Raw genomic sequence first — 17986 nt, 5'->3', positions numbered from 1 at the left:
TTTTAGTGAATATAATGTATCCTTTCCTATTTAAATCTATAATTTTTTTTAAAAATACAATAAATAAATCCCCTCTGTAAATATATTTCTGTAAGTTTTAAATATTTAAAATGTCCTTCTGTTGAACCCACGTGATACTTATATATTTATACGAGTGACCCCCCCGAGTTTTGTGACCAGAATTACAATCCTAGATAAGGGAGTGGGAGTCTCGTCAAAAATGACTTACCAATTTTCACACTAGGCTGGCCAAACTTAAAAAATGGTCCCCAACCTCTATTACTAGTCTTAAGAAACTATGTACACTAAGTCCGTAGACTTTTCCTACTTGACATTAAGCTCATGGTAAGGCTACTTTATATGTTCCATCACGGTCTTACAAAAAATAAGTGCTCATTTATGGTGCAAGTAAGATGGCAAAGCATCTTACGATACATCATGCGAGTGAAAACACATTAACCTATGGAGTAGTTAACACATAATGTTATTTACAATGAGGCTACATGTGATACATGATGTTGTTTATAATGAGGTTACATATGATACATGATGTTGTTTACCACCATGAGCCTACCTAAAGCCATTTGTAGCTTGCAGGAATACATCTTTTTTCACACCTACCTTGTGCCATGGGAAACTATCCTCCCTCCTCAGAGTGTGCAGATTGGTAGGCAAGTGTGTCCAACATGTCGAGTATAGATATAACGAATGTAAAGTTAGATATAAACTTTGTCTCTACCTTGGTAGAACATTCCTTGTAAATGGTAATGACTCTTAACTGGAAAAAGGAAAGGAAAAAGTTTTTCTTAAAAGAGAGAACACTTAAAATTGAAAAGAGCCAAGTTTTATAATCATTCCATGGCCTTGTCACCAACATCAATAAGAATTTTTCCATCAAAATATTCATATTTGAAAGAAAATGCACCATTGATACCCTTTTGAAGCTTGGGATTATGGAAATGAAGAACAATGCATGGATGTTAAAATCTTGTGTAAAAATGAATATAAGAGTTGCGTCCCACCCGAGGGAGGGGGCTTGGAAGAAAATAGGAGAGAAAGTGCAAGATAGGCATCCTACAATGCAAAATGGATAGAAGAATCTCTCATAAATCCAAAGAGAGAAGAAAACATGAAAATAAAGCACTTTATTTATTTGTGGAAAAAGGGAACATTGCGGCTTTTCAACTCCTTCCAGAATTCATATTTTCTTGCTAGCACCCCCCTTTTCCAAAGAGTTAGGAGCGGTAGTGGTGGAAACTCCCACTTTTTCTTCACCTACAACAATCTTTTGGTGAGATACCTTAATCTTTTGGTGAGATACCTTCACTGAGGGGTTATTTTTCTGCACTCCTCCTCCTTCCTGGGGGGATGGGGCCCTAAGTTCAATTAAGGGTTACATGGAAATGCATAAGGGTCTTCCCAAGGTGGTGACTATGTGCAAGCATGTGTGCACCCATTTCAGGTCTATGCAAGATGGTATGTTGGATTCACTTTAGCCAATTTCGTGAACCCGGATGCCTAACAAAATCATTATTGGAGAGCTTTGGTAGATTGATATATATGGTGCTTGAAACGAGTGCTAGCGAAAAACGTTTTTCCTAGCCAATGAGAAAAAAGACAAGTAGGAGTACAATTAGTTTCCCCTATTCAGCATTAGTAGTGTTGGAAACCAGTGACTTTTTTCCCAGCCAATGAGAAAAAAGACAAGTACAATCAATTTCCCCTATTCAAAACCTTATTATTGACCAGTTTTATAACTAAAAGCCTATATGTTTTATCCGATTTTGTATAGAGTAAATTCAATCGATTTTTTTGAATTTTAAACGGTGCAAATATGGGTGCTAAATTCTTTTCGCCAATTAATTAAGTAGTGAGGGGCTGGAACCTTTGATTAAGGTTTTTTTCTCACATTAAGGTTGCATAAGTCACAGCTGAACGCGGTGAGTCGACGATTCGTCTTGTGCATTCTGGAGACTTCGGATGCAGGGTATAAAAGCTTGGTGTGTCTCGTTTTTCCTACGTGCACAAGAGATAGAGATAGATCAACGGCGCAAAGAGAGAGAGAGAATGTGATGCGATTATGTATGAAAGAGAGAGAGAATTTATGTGTGCTTGCAATCTTTGATTTGAGAGCAGAGAGAGAGAGAGGATGTTTGTGTTACGTTTTGAGAGAGAGAGAGAGAGGGCAACTCGCTTTGAACCTCTGCGTAAGAGAGAGAGAGAGAAATATCGTGCTAAGGATTCGGATTCGGGAAAAAAATGGTATTTTTTAAACATTGCTAACATTTCAACCTTAGCACTATTATATATTATTTGATTGAAATTATATGGATGTGGCCTTAGTAATAAGGAGACCTTGATTTTTATTGGCCTCTGGCTTCCAAGTGGGAGGTATCAAACCGATTCAAAGTCATACAAACGAATCATATATATTGAATAAAAATCTCACAAAAAGAAAAACCAGTGTGAAAGCTTCACGTTATTTTCTCCCTCATTATTATTCCACTAAGATGTAAATACACTGCAGGACGCTTTTTTTCTAGCACAGCCCTTTCGGGAATTAATTCTCCGAGAGAATAAAACCCTTAACCCTTATTTCAAGATGCGTACCATAAGAACATAAACAGCCGTAACTTCCACAAACAACTCTAGATATTTTAAAGAGCTATTAAAATGCTACCCAACTTAAGCTGTGTATCCAGAAAAGCCCTCTGAATATCTTCGTCTCCGTGGAGAAGCTTTGGGTACACCGACTGTAGCTTCCTGTGCTTACGTTGTGGTACGTGCTGATCTGTGTTTATGCAGGCAGAACTCTGTAGTGAGTGTCTTCGTCTACGTGGACCGCCGACTGAATTTTCGAGCACCTTGTGCTGATCTCCTACTTTCCACATTGTAATGTGCTGAGATTCACAGCTCTCAGAATGCCTCCTTCAACGAATCATGCCAAGCTGGGTAATCTCCTCACGGCCTTCACAGTCATAGTGGTAGTAATGGTGGTGGTACTGCGGATTCTGAAAATCGTCACGCTTGGTTTGAAGCTCCGCGTGATTAGAGTACTTCACACGGGAATATCGATTTGCTGTGGATAGCCTCCGAAAAATCTTGTGGATGACAGACAATGGTGATCTTCGGAAGCTGGAGGTTTGGGAAAAGGCCGCCGGTGAAGGAGCTCGGTTATGATTAGTTGGTTCATGAGTTTTGGGTGTAACCTCATGGGCGTTAGCAGCAAATGATCCGAGGTACTGTACTCCTCCTCCTTTCTGCAGGTGCTGGAACAGCATTTCCATGCTAGATTTCAGGCTACAGAGCTCGAATTCATCATAGAGACTCGTATCGCCATGGCCGGGCGAGGGATCGAGCTGAACAGCTGATGGATGGTTCCTCCCACTAGTAGCCTCCTCTTTGAAACGAGACGTGGGTCTCTGCATGCTAGTTGAGAATTTGCAACCAATTTTAGACAATATGAATGTTTGTAAAGCTTTCATGATTGGTAAGTAGCACCAAAAACCCTTTCCACACTATGAGGGGCTAGTTTTAGGGCCAAGTATAACCTCTTCAACTCATACATGCTTATCCCTATGGAATGATAAGTACATTTGCAATGCAAGGATCTTCCTATTTTTTCATATTGATAGATGATTACAATAGAAAGATTTCTATGCATTTGCATGTATTATATTAAGGAAAAGTCTCACACTTTTGGAAAGTTTAAGGAAAAGTCTCACACTTTTAAAGAGTTTAAGGAAAAGTCTCACTTTTGGAAAGTTTAAGGAATGTGGCTGAAATTGAGATAGGAACTAAATTGAAGTGTTCAGAGAATAGGCCGATGAGGAGGGGAACTCATGTTTTATGAATTCTGAGGTTTCTACAAGGAAAGACGCAAGTGATAGCTCACTATTGCTCTCCTAACTATCCATAGTAGAATGATGCTATAGAGTGAAAAAATTGTGCTATTGTTGACATGACAAGGATTATTCTTAATGGTATAGCACAAAATTGTACTATTATTGAGATATTAAGGAGTATGCTTAATGGTAGGAAATATACCTAAATATTTTTTGGCTAAGTAATTAGTTAACACAACTGCGTACATTCTTATTAATTGGAGTGCAACAAAGGCTATTAAAAGGATAACTCTTTTATATACCTACTCAAGTAAGAGACCTTTAGCTACACACTTGAAAGTTTTTGGGTGTAAATGCTATGTACATGCTCTAGATAACTAAATTAGAATGCCACAAGCCACAAATGCATCTTCTTGGGTTATAGCATGGAGTCAAAGGGATATCCGCTCTATGACCCTCAAGTAAAGAAGATTATAGTGAGCTTTGATATGTTATTCTAAGAAAAACCATGTCACATGAAGGAGTAGCTTCCCTCTTCTTCATCATGCAACAAAGGGAAGTCACCAAAGAGACACAACATGCAGCATGGGCTTTCTTCCATTTTCATGGAGGGCACCTTACTACATTTCCTATGGACATGGGACATTGGTTTTTAAGATGAAGAAAAAGAGCATTATGTTCCAAAAAATAGTTAATATATTTCTGAAATGGTACATGCAACTATTGAATGGAGAAAAACCTCTAGGCATGGAGGTTACGCCTCAAGATGTTCACATATCCAAAAAGTTAAAAGAGAGAAACAGGACTGATCAGAGAGAAGCTTGTGTGTTTTTCTCTTATGATAGAGGTACTTAAGATTCAAGATAATGTCACCTTTATTGAAGCAGAAGGGGATCCAAAGCGGATGACATACATGCAATTAAAGTATGACTCCATCCTGAAAAACCACACTTGGGACCTTGTAGATCATCCTCCAAGACATAAGGTAACTGGCACTAAGTGGGTTTAGAAAGAAAAATATAGATTTGATGGTACTTTCGATAAGTAGAAGGCATAGATGTTCACCAAAGTTTTTGCACAGGTTGAAGGTTTTGACTTTTAAGAAACTTTTTCTCATGATGTTAACCACAATCTCTACTATTCTTGCATTGGTAGTGCTAGGGGAAATATGGCATATTCTCAAAATAGATGTAAACTTTTCTCTCCTAAATGGGGACCTTAAGAAGGAGGTATATGTGGAACAACCGCCTGAGTTTGTGGCTCTCGAATTGAAAAGAAAAGTTTGCAAGTTACAGTAGTAGGCACAGTATTGGTCTCTTACATAACCATTTAGATGAAAATATGTATGTCTTTTGTAAGCAAGGGGAATCATATGATCATTGTTTTCTATGTATATGACCTCATCTTAATAGGGAATCACCATAAAAAGATTATCAATTCATGCCATCAAACCTTAGGATCGAACCATAGTAGAAGGATGTTGGATATCAATGTCTCACCCTCATATTGTGTTCTCTAGGCACCAAATAGCTCATGTTTTATATGACCCCATCATGATAAGAAGTAGCCATGGGGTTGAGCAGTTGAGTCACTTGATATACCCGTATTCACATGAGAAGGTGTCCTAGGAGGCCAAATGATTTAGAGACGGCCTAGATTAGGTTTAGCACACTTCCAAATAGGCTACATGCTACACTAGACCATTATCTCATAATGGCCCACACATGGAGTAGGTAGACTTTACTCTTGGACACCTTGTTCTAACATTGCAAGGCCTCAACAAGGCCCAAGAGAAGCTCAAATGAATGTAAGAGGTGGGAAAACTAATACGCATTATACATCTTTATAGGCCAAGTCTACACAAATGGTGGCACCATCTATGATCGTGGATCTACACAATCATGTTCTAGCGATCTAGAGTATATACAAGCCTGTATAGATACACGGTATCCCCTTCTCGAATAGTTCATCAGCCATCACTATGAGTTACTTCCTAGCTTCTACTAGCATAAAGTGTGTCTATATTAGTAGTTCGAGATCAGCCATCAAAGATCCCTTGAAAGGAGTACACCAATGTGAGGATTTTCTAGTATGGTAGTACTTTAGTGCAATTTGAAAGTTTTGTGCTATGAAAGATCCTACTTCTTGTGAGTGTTCTCTTTTATACATTACACGATGTATTCTGTTACATCCTAGGATAAGTACCTCTCTATTCTAAACCTAGATGATTCTAAGTTCAATGGAATGAGAAATCCCTATAGCCATTTGTTTGGATTTAAACAAGTTTGTATAGTAGAAAGCGTGATCTATCCTCAAATGAAGATAGATGCATTTGCTTAACCTTGGAAAGAAACACTTTGCTCTAGTTTCAATAAATGCTAGATTCACAAAGAGAAATCATTAAAAACTTGGAGCCAGTAAGTACAATGGGGTTATCTAAGATAGGTCTCAAGCAAAGGTTTGTATCACAATTATATTAATTCATAAAGCTTTTGTCAAGAGTGACAGGTATCATACATGCATACACATACGCATAGAGATATGGTGGAAGGAAGTCTTTTAGGCTTTGCTCTCTTCTACTGCTTATGAGTGTGCTACATCTGAAAATGACTAAGTGTGCCTTTTATACGTGGCACTACACACACTACAATTGATGATGCACGGTAGCGATGCGCTATGTGTCCCGCTTATTCATCGTACACATGTGCTCCACCTATCCAGTATGAGCTGGCGGATACAACCTGGCATCGTGTGCGCCATATGTGTCAACACTCCCCCTCAAGCTCAAGTCACCAGGAGGATGAGTGCCTGAGCTTGCATCACTCAAGATGTGTACTCCTGTAGCATGGCGGAAGTACTCTAACTTCTCCCGGGGCAATGATTTTGTAAAAATGTCTGCAACATGTTGCTTTGTAGAAACATGCTGTAGATCTACCTCTCCACTAAGCACCTTCTCCCGAATAAATTGATAGTGAACCTCTATGTGTTTCGTGCAATGAAACACTGGATTATTAGTAAGCATGATGCTGCTAATATTGTCACAATAAAGAGGTACGGGGTCCACCACATCATAGCCAATCTGCTCTAGCGAGCTGCATAACCACATCATAGCCAATCTGCTCTAGCCAATCTGCTCTAGCGAGCTGCATAACCACACGGCTTCACATGCTGTAAACTGCTGCCCCTTTGTACTCAGCCTTTGTAGACGACAAAGCAACCATAGGCTACTTTGTAGACATCCATGATACTGCACCTCTTGTGACACTGAATACATAGCTTCACATGGATCTCCTATCGTCTACACTACGTGCCCAATTGGCATCTGTGTATGCATATAGCTCGCGCTCTACCTCAGCCCTATAGTGCAATCCATAACCAATTTTATGTTTCACATAGTGTATGATCGTGCGTACTGCATCTAGATGAGGTTTCATGGGTGACTACATAAACTGACTTACAACACCAACTGCATAGCTGAGGTTCGGACATGTAATAGTGAGGTAGATCAAGCTTCCTACCATCCGCCTATACATGTTCGGGTCCTCTACCTCATCACCCTCATGTCCTAACAACTTAGCATTCGGATCAAGTGGTGTACTCATCGGCTTATAAGCTGTGATACCATACTTCACCAACATATCCAAGGCATACTGACACTGCAACATCCATGTATCATATCCATCCTTCACAACCTCTATGCCAAGAAAATACTTGAGTAGCCCAAGATCCTTCATCTCAAATTCTTCCTACAATTGAGCCTTCACCTGAGCTATGCGATGCTCATTATTCCCCATAACTATGAGGTCATCAACATACATAATAATGAACACTTTGTAACTCCCATCACGGACTAGTGCAAACAAAGATAAATCTGATGGACATGCATAAAAACTCAACTGCTGCAAGTAGCTAGTGATGCGACAATGCCATGCTCTTGGAGCTTGTTTTAGTCCATAGATTGCCTTGCACAATCGACATACTCGATGTGGGTATCTCTCATCCTCATATACAGGTGGCTGCTGCATGTAGACTTCCTCACTCAACTCTCCATTCAAGAATGCATTCTTGACATCCATTTGATGTATCTTCCACCTATTAGCCATAGCTAATGCAACCACCGTACAAATTGTGATCATCTTGGCGAATGGGCTAAATGTCTAGTCTATGCCATACTATTGAGCATATCCCTTAGCTACCAACCGAGCCTTGTAGTGACTAACACTACAATCTGCATTGTGTTTGATTTTATACACCCATTTGCAGCCAATGACATTCTTTCCCTTAGGCAAGTCCACAAGTGACCATGTACCTTGCGGCATCCATCTCCTCATCCATGGGATGTACCCACTTTGGTTGCTCTATGGCATCCTCAAACTTCTCTGGCGTGTCCTACAGTATATCTCACTCGAGTAGATCTGTGAGGTAAAGTAGTCTTTGATGAACTTCTTGCAAGAGGTTGTACACCAATTTGCTGCTCAAAATCAACAATTCCTCAAGTCACACTAGTGCTGTGAACTCCATCAACAAGTGGATGTACATTGGTACTCCCTCTACCATGTGACTCTCGGCTATTTGGGGCTGACCTGGAGCTCGTAAACTCAAATGATGTGGGTTGATTTACTGCTGTCACGGGAATATCGATTTGCTGTGGATAGCCTCCGAAAAATCTTGTGGATGACAGACAATGGTGATCTTCGGAAGCCGGAGGTTTGGGAAAAGGCCGCCGGTGAAGGAGCTCGGTTATGATTAGTTGGTTCATGAGTTTTGGGTGTAACCTCATGGACGTTAGCAGCAGTTGATCCGAGGTACTGTACTCCTCCTCCTTTCTGCAGGTGCTGGACCAGCATTTCCATGCTAGATTTCAGGCTACAGAGCTCGAATTCATCATAGAGACTCGTATCGCCATGGCCGGGCGAGGGATCGAGGTGAACAGCTGATGGATGGTTCCTTCCACTAGTAGCCTCCTCTTTGAAACGAGACGTGGGTCTCTGCATGCTGCAATCGTAGGCTTGTCCTCTTCTTCCTTGACAAGTGCTGACACTTTCTCTCTGCAATAATTGGAAAGATGGAACACCTACCGTCTTCACGCAATAAGATTATGACCAGCTTTTTGAACGGACGCTGAACGCCACGTTGCCTTTTCGACAGGACAATGAACCATGCACAAATGCGTCCGACTCGATATTTCTTAAAGTGCTGCAGCTGGCAACAGCACCAGAACCCCTCCAAGCTCAATGTGTCTCAAGCGAAGCGCTCATCGCGAGAGGCGTGCTCCGTGTGACAAATGCCCACGCTAAGTGGACTGCGATAAGCGCATATCCATTGACCATTCCACCACCGACAGAGCTACGGTGCTGCGAAGGTAGAAAGCGGCTCTTTTAGTGGAGCCCTCACCCTAGTGTTCGGGAATTCAACCACCTCACATGAATCCTTCTCACCATCAGAGCTGAAAAGCAAAATGCAAAAGTGAATCCTTCTCACCATGAGAATTGAAGAGCAAAATGCAAATGTGAACCAATGGTAGAGAAATACCTTCTTTCAAGTCACCGAGAAAAAAGACAAGTTGGAGTACAATCGGTTTCCCTATTCAAAATCTCATTATTAGATGGTTTTTATAACTAAAAACTTATAAATTCTATCGGTTTGTATAAAGACGAGTAAATCCAATTGGTTTTTTTGATATTCAACCGGTGAAAAATACACTAAAGGATGGTTATTTTCTAGCACTAATTTGAACAAGCATTGTCATCCAATTACTACTATGTTTTAAAAAATTAGAGGAGGGAGTCTTCCGTCTCCTCTATTTTTTGAGGAGGTTTATCCAAGATAAAGTGAACACGTCTCTTCCTAAACCTTGCTACCTAGCTCTTCAGATTGACAAGACCATTTATATGCTTTTCATTTCAGCAGGACACTTGATTATTTTGAGGCTTACAACCCTTATGTATGAAAAAGACTTGAAAGGCTTCTAGATTCCTTGATCTTAAGAGGTTTTGATTATAACTACCTTCTAATTTTCTAAAGATAGTACTGCTCCTTTCTAAATAGCTTGCTATCGATCAAACAATCGGCCCTTACAAATGATGCATGGCCCGTTCCCTAATGCAGTAAAGAATTACTTGTTATTTTTTAGACATGAAGGTTTCCTACCATTTGTGAGATAAAAAAGCACTAGTGGAGGAATGCCATGTGGATAGCTTCAGGTAAGTGCATAGGAAGCCACATCGCACTTGCAAAATCGTAAGAAGGGGCCATTGACTTTGCTTCACCGCATTAGACAAAAAGAAGATTTTGTAGCAAGCCATGATATAAGCAACGTGCTATATTTTCCCAAGTAGTTTTTTTTTCATTTTAGATGAGTGGGTCCTTCCCCGACTCCCCTACCTAATCGCATACAAGGATTTTACCTGGCTACACACACACACCCCTAGTGTGACACCTCATTCAATACCCTCACACTAGTACTTACCATATACACACATCTCAGTAGTACAACAAGGGGTTAACTACCACCCTTCCAAGTATTGGCCACATTTTAAGGCAGTGGACATTGCGGTTTTGGGTTTGTGGCATCGTGAATTTGGGACCAATCTTAATAGCTTCCAAGTGTACCATCACAACTCTTGAGGGGTCTCCTCTATCCATAAAAGCATCTACACAAGTTCTATGGAAACACAATGTCCTACTCCTTGTATGTGTGAAAGAGAGGATGATCAATTCTACTCTAATATTTAAGGTTCATTTTTAGAGGGGAAACACAATGCCCTACTCTCCTTGTATCAGTATGTGTGAAACAAAGGATGATCAATTCTGATGTAATACTTAAGGATCATTTTTAAGGGTTTTAGCACTCCTCTTAAACATCAAATTTCCTTCTCCAATCAAATGTATCAGTTTTAGTCTCTAACTTGTCTTTTTAGCACCTATTATACATGATTCTAGTGCCTTGGGAGAGGTTGACATTTACTATATTTTGAATGAAAAAGCATATTTTATGTGTTTATATCATGGTTTATGTTATGATAAGATAATAAGAACCCAATGCGATGTTATAAATATGAACAAGTACTTCTTCTTAAATATGAAAACATAGAAACATGTGATGAATCATACGTTTTTGGCCAAAAAGTTTACTTGTAATATAGCCCTACATATTTTTAAGGACTTATACAGTGGTCATTGGACTAAAAATAGCCTCTATTATATCCCTTGATATTTATGCACTTCAAAAAGACTTCATATATGCTAAGAGAACGTGGCATATGTTAGTAAGGTCCTTGACAATGTGTAGTAAATTATACATACAATAAAGCAAAGTATGTTTATTGTTAAAAAATGCACCTAAAAGATTTGTTATACTTTACAGAGCAATACTTTTACAAGGTGAAAGAGAAATTTTAAAAGTGTGACCAAAAGGTGCTAGAAAAATCTTGCTCTAATTACTTTCTCTCTTTTTTGAAACTTTTACCAAGGGTTTTTTTACCTTTGACCAAAGTTTAAAAATAAGAAATAAGATTAATGATATGGTAAATTTTACAAAGCATTTCAAATGGAACTATAATCAATGTAGGTATCATGTCATTATCAAGTTGGAAACCTATACAACTATATTGTAATAAATAGGCTTAATCTTTTTTGTTGAGACTAACTCAACAACATATAGTTTTTCTTTTAACAATCGTTAAAACTACAATTGGGTAAGTTCTCTTTCTTTTCATGATTTACATGTATAACACTTACATTACAGTTAGTGCATTTTTAATTGGATAAGCTACAATTTTTTTTATATGCCTTACATTTGCGCTTACATTTGCATGATTCTGTAAAGTGGAATTACCATGATTATGATCACAAAAATAATATTTAAAATTGTTAAATTTATGTATTAGGCCATTCTTGAAAAAAATAATTTTCATTTATAAGGATGGAAGTAATTTTAGTATGGTTTTCATTGCTCTAATTTCTTTTTTATTTTTGAAACTTTTACCAAGGATCTTTGACCAAAGTTTAAAAATAAGAAATAAGATTAATGATATGTTAAATTTTGCAAAACATGCCAAATGAAACTATAATCAATGTAGGTATTATGTCCTTGTCATTTTTGAAACCTATACAATTATATTGAAATAAACAGGCTTAATACTTTTTGTTGAGACTAACTCAGCAACATATAGTTTTTCTTTTAACAATCATTAAAACTACAACTGGATAAGTTCTATTTCTTTTCATGATTTACATGTGTAACACTTACATTACAATTAGTGTATTTTTAATTAAATAAGCTTTAATTTTTATTATATGCCTTACATTTGCATGATTGTGTGCAAAGTGGAATTACCATGATTCTGATCAGGGAAATGTTTTTTAAAATTTCAAAATTGTTAAATTTATGTATTAGACCATTCTTGAAAAAAATATTTTTCATATATAAGGATGAAAGTAATCTTCATTTTTCCCCATTTCTCATAGATATCATTTATATCTCTCACCTCCAAGAGCATGGCTCGCACCAAGCAAACTGCAAATACATCATCATGAACATACATTAGCATAACTGCCCATTTCCAACTTGTCTCACTCACACTAAGCGCAGAGGCTGGCATGACATAGAAATCACCATAGGACATGACATAAAACATCATTAAATCCACATACATATGGGCAGATCTTGAACAAGGGTTAACCAATCCCAAGGGTGACATAGATAACATACATGGGGGCATTAGCCATTGTGCCTCATAATGGGGTGGCCATACACATGAAATGACATGCATGAGAACATAAACATACATGTCATCACATAACACAGCTGGACATAGCCATTATTGGCTTCATGGTCTTCATTTTCATTTTTATCTTCATGTGAAGCTCCATCTTTGTCTTTATCTTAAGCTCCCTCCATGGTGTCTTTAACATCACAATCTTTATCACTACAAGAGAATGAGAATATAGACGTGCAACATAGATGCACAAACTAGAGAGAGATGGAAGTCAGAGAGGGGCCATGGACAAATTTACGATTTGGTAAGATTTACGTGGCTATATTATGCGCGTCTATAGGCACGTCTATAGGCGCATCTAAAAAATATAGATGCTTTGCTAAAAAAAAAACAAATAATCTCGCCCATGTCAACGTCACGACTATTTTCGCTTCGCTCCCCTCCCCTCTGCTCCCTGTGCTATACCTCTTCCTCATGGTGGCTGCACCTCACCCTTTGTCCTCTCATCACAAAGTCTCTTTGCAAGTCTCCTCCCAAGTCTCCTCTCCCAAGGATGATTCCTCTCACAAGGTAATCTCTATCCCACTTGTCTCTCCCACCTCTTCATATATTTATGGCTTTTGAATGGTATGTTTAGAATTAGGGTTTTTGATTGGTATTCTCTTCACTCTCTTTCTCTCTCTTTTATGCATAAGCTTCTTATGTTTAAAAATTTTCAATGGTATTCTCTTCTCTCTCTCTCTCTCTCTCTCTCTTTCTTATGCATAAGCCTAAGAGGCTTATGCATAAGAGGCCTCATGCATAAGAGGCTTATACTTAAACCTCCTTATGCATAAGGCTTAAACCTCCCTGTGTATCCATGCTATTCACACTTTTAGGGTTTTGTATTACTAATTCTTTTCTCAACCTTTTGTTTTACTTTGTAGGTCTTATAATCCTCTCTTTCAACTTCACCAAAAAGAGGTAAATGCTTTTCTCTCTTTCCTCTCTTTTTGATTTTGTATGTATGCATTAGGTTCTTAGGGCTTTTGTATGTATGCATTGCTAAATATCCTTTCCTCACCCTTTTGTTGGTTTTGTAGGTCTTCTAATCCTCTCTTTCAACATCATTAAAAAGAGGTAACTGCTTTCCTATCTTTCCTATCTTTTTATCCTCTCTTTCCTCTATTTTTATCTACCAAAAAGAGGGGTTTTGTTTTGTAGATCCTCTATCCATAGAGCTTAATCTATGAATAGAGCTCTAATCATAGAGCTTAATCTATGAATAGAGCTCTAATTATAGAGCTTAATCTATACATTAAGCTCTATTCGTAGAGCTTAATGCATAGATTAAGCTCTATGCATGCATTCATAATGCATAGAGATCTATGCATAGATTAAGCTCTATGCATAAAGCTCTATGCATAGAGCTTAATGCACGCATAGAGCTTAATCTTTTTGATTTTGTACGTATGCATTAGGTTCTTAGGGCTTTTGTATGTATGCATTAATAATCATTTCCTCACCCTTTTGTTGGTTTTGTAGGTCTTCTAATCTTCTCTCTCAACATCACCAAAAAGAGGTAAGTGCTTTCCTATCTTTCCTCTCTTTCCTATCTTTTTATCCTCTCTTTTCTCTATTTTTATCCACCAAAAAGAGGGGTTTTATTTTGTAGGTCCTCTATGCATAGAGCTTAATCTATTAATAGAGCTTTAATCATAGAGCTTAATCTATGCATTAAGCTCTATTTATAGAGCTTAATGCATAGATTAAGCTCTATGCATGCATTCATAATGCATAGAGATCTATGCATAGATTAAGCTCTATGCCTAGACCTATATGCATGCATTAAGCTCTATGCATAGAGCTTTATGCATGCATAGAGCTTAATTTATGCATTAATTAAGCTCTATACATGCTTAATTTATGCATTAATTAAACTCTATACATGCATGCTTAATGCATAGAGCCGAGGTACGGTTTAGTTTAGGCTAGCGTGGCTTGCATAGTGCTTTATGCATAAGCCTCATGCGTAGCTTTATGCATAAGGCCTCATGCATAGCTTTATGCATAAGGCCTCGTCGCTTTATGCATAAGCCTTATACATAGGCTTTATGCATAAGGCCTCATGCATAGCTTTATGCATAGGTTTTATGCATAAGGCCTCGTGCATGCTTGATGCATAAGGCCTCATGCATAGTTTTATGCTTAAGACCTCATCCATAGTGCTTTATGCATAAGCCTTATGCATAATGCTTTATGCATAAGCTTTATGCATAAGGCCTCATGCATAAAGCATTATGCTTAAATCTTTATTATGCATAAGGCCTCGTGCATAAAGCTCTATGCTTAAAGCTTTATGCATAAGGCCTCATGCATGGTTTATGCATAAGCTTTAGTATAGCTTGCATAGCGGCGTAGTTTTCATAAGGCTTGCATAGCGGCATATCTTGCATAAGCTTTTGTTTCTATGCATAGAGCTTAATGCATGCATTGAGCTTAATCTTTTCGATTTTGTATGTATGCATTAGGTTCTTATGGCTTTTGTATGTATGCATTACTAATCCTTTCCTCACCCTTTTGTTGGTTTTGTAGGTCTTCTAATCTTCTCTTTCAACATCACCAAAAAGAGATAAGTGCTTTTCTATCTTTTTATTCTCTCTTTCCTGTATTTTTATCTACCACAAAGAGGGGTTTTGTTTTGTAGGTCCTCTATGCATAGAGCTTAATCTATGAATAGAGCTCTAATCATAGAGCTTAATGCATAGATTAAGCTCTATGCATGCATTCATAATGCATAGAGATCTATGCATAGATCAAGCTCTATGCATAGACCTCTATGCATGAAAAGATGCAGGGGGGAAGAGAGCTTGAGCTCTTGCAAGCACACACACACTCATAAAACCCTAAAAGAGAACACACAAAAAAGCTAGTATACATAATAATCACCATGATTAAGAGCCCAAGTTGGCTTTGATACCATGTTAATGCTAAACTTGGGTTTAATCATGGTGGTGTAGACAAAGATTAAGCATAGTGATTAGGAGGGATTAAACCAAACAAGATAAGACATGAGAGAGAGATGTGCACACTCAACAAGACTCTATTATCATATGCTTCAAACAAAGGCTTCTAATATAGATAGCCTAGACCCAATCCACTTTACATGTGTCCACCCATGTGGCACACTCATCTCCACTTGAATAGTCAACACTCACACACCATATATTTTAAGATATCTAGCACTTCTAGAGTGCGTTCCCACACACATTGACCCAATGATCTCACTAACCATGCCAATGGTGTAAGTGTGGGGCCTATCCCCCAGGCGGGTCATCCGTGTCCACTGCCTCACTAGATGAGCTCGATATCTGAACACTCCCCCTCGAGCTCAACTCAATCTCATGTACACCAAGAGAAGCCTTGAATCTGTGGAGCTTCTCTCTGTACCCAATGCTTTGGTGAAGATGTCAGCGACCTGATCCTATGTGCTGACATAAACAAGGTCAACGTCTCCTGTCAAAACCTTCTCTCTGACAAAATGGTAGTGGACCTGTATATGCTTCGTGCGAGCATGAAAAAATGGGTTCCTAGCCAACTATATACTGCTAATGTTGTCATAGAAAATGACAACTTGTCTATCCACTGATAGACCCAAATCTGCAAGTAGCTTTCTCAACCAAGCTACCTCACATGCTGCCATAGTAGCACCTCTCTACTCCGCCTCTATAGTACTGGATAGAGCAATCATAGGCTACTTCTTGCTGCTCCAAGTCACAGTAGCACTCCCCAAAGAAAACATGAAGCCACTAGTAGATCTTCTATCTAAGATACTACCAGCCCAATCAGCATCTATGTACCCATGTACACATATCTCTATCCCAGTTTCATAGAATAGTCCACAATGCAAAGTAGACCTCACATATCTCAGTATGCGTCTCAATGCATCCAAATGCGGCTTTCGAGAGGAACCTACATGAATTGACCCACCAACCCAACAGCATAGCTCAAATTTGGCCTCGTGATCGTCATGTTGATCAAGCTTCCTACTATGCGCCTATACATAGTAGATCAAGCTTCCTACTATGCGCCTATACATAGTAGGATCCTCCCCAAAATCTCTCTGGATCTGCACTCAACTTGCCATTCTGATCCAATGGCACTGAGATAGGCTTACAAAACCTGTCATACCATACTTGGACATGTCCAAGCCATACTCTCTGCAGTAATCCAATACCATGTGGTGATCTAATCACCTCAATGCCCAGGAAATATCTGAGCTCCCACAGATCCTTCATCTCAAACTCCTCTCTAAGCAAGATCTTTACATCAAAGATCTCTGCATCATGGTCCCCTGTAATGATCAGGTCATCTACATAGATGATAACAAGCACAACCCCTCTATGATTGTGACACATACAACGAGAAATCTGCATTTGCTACATGAAAGCCAATAGTGACAAGATATTCAGAAATCTTGTCAGACCTTGCTAAATTGTGATGCCATCTTTTCAACACTCCCCCTTGGTGTCACATGTTCAAACAATCCATTTTAAGGCTCTACGTGGCCTGGGCAAGGCACCCTCATATGCATACATCCATGTGTGAATAGCGTAACCCAAAAAATGTATAGAATCCACTAGACAACTGCATGTGTTAGACATGTTTGGAATCCACCAAACTTTACTTTAAGCGTCAATCGCTCAGGCGGAACACCCATGTGACGAGCCTAACCGCTCGCACATCCATCTCAAATCCCATCGAGATTTCACACATGCCAAATGTTTCGATTTTGAGCTCTCAGTAGCTAGAGTAGGAGAAACCTCATACTGGGGGGTAAAAGCAAAATCTCGTCTTGAGCTTTTGATGACGAGTTCGGGTATGGTTACCCATCACAAACATTTGGGTGAAATCATTTACAAATCATTTTGGCTGCAGAGCCAGGCAGAGAACCTAAGTATTTGTGTAATCAATTACGAAGCATGTGAACAAGGGCTTTATCAAAGTAGACCCTTTGAAGTTTTGAAAGGTTGTGGACTTTTCAAAAAAATAAAAATAAAAATAATTTGTTGGTGCCCTTGGCATTTTCTCTGAACTTTCACGTGCTGCAGGCGGACATCAGAACACGTTCTTTACTACATGACACGGATGCTAGTGCTGTGCACGCTACATGCCAATCGCCTCAAGTTACACCGCCTCTGCTACATCAATGTATTCGCCATAGCCGTAGTTTGAAGCTTTTAAGCTTCTTTTCCTTGTGATGGTCTTGGTAGCACTTTCAGTGCTTGCAAGTTGCAGGCTCGCACATTCAACCCATACAACAGAGAAAATGGTGACTATCTGCACCGCTTTCTTCCTGTAGGACTGTGATTGCTACCCGTATTAGCTATTACATCAACAATAGCCAGGCTGTTGCATCACCAGTTGCAATGCTCTATTGCA

Source organism: Cibotium barometz, chromosome 65, assembly GCF_041138505.1.
Source record: "Cibotium barometz isolate CiBa-2024 chromosome 65, ASM4113850v1, whole genome shotgun sequence".
Classification (NCBI taxonomy): domain Eukaryota; kingdom Viridiplantae; phylum Streptophyta; class Polypodiopsida; order Cyatheales; family Cibotiaceae; genus Cibotium; species Cibotium barometz.
This window is presented reverse-complemented; position numbering follows the sequence as displayed.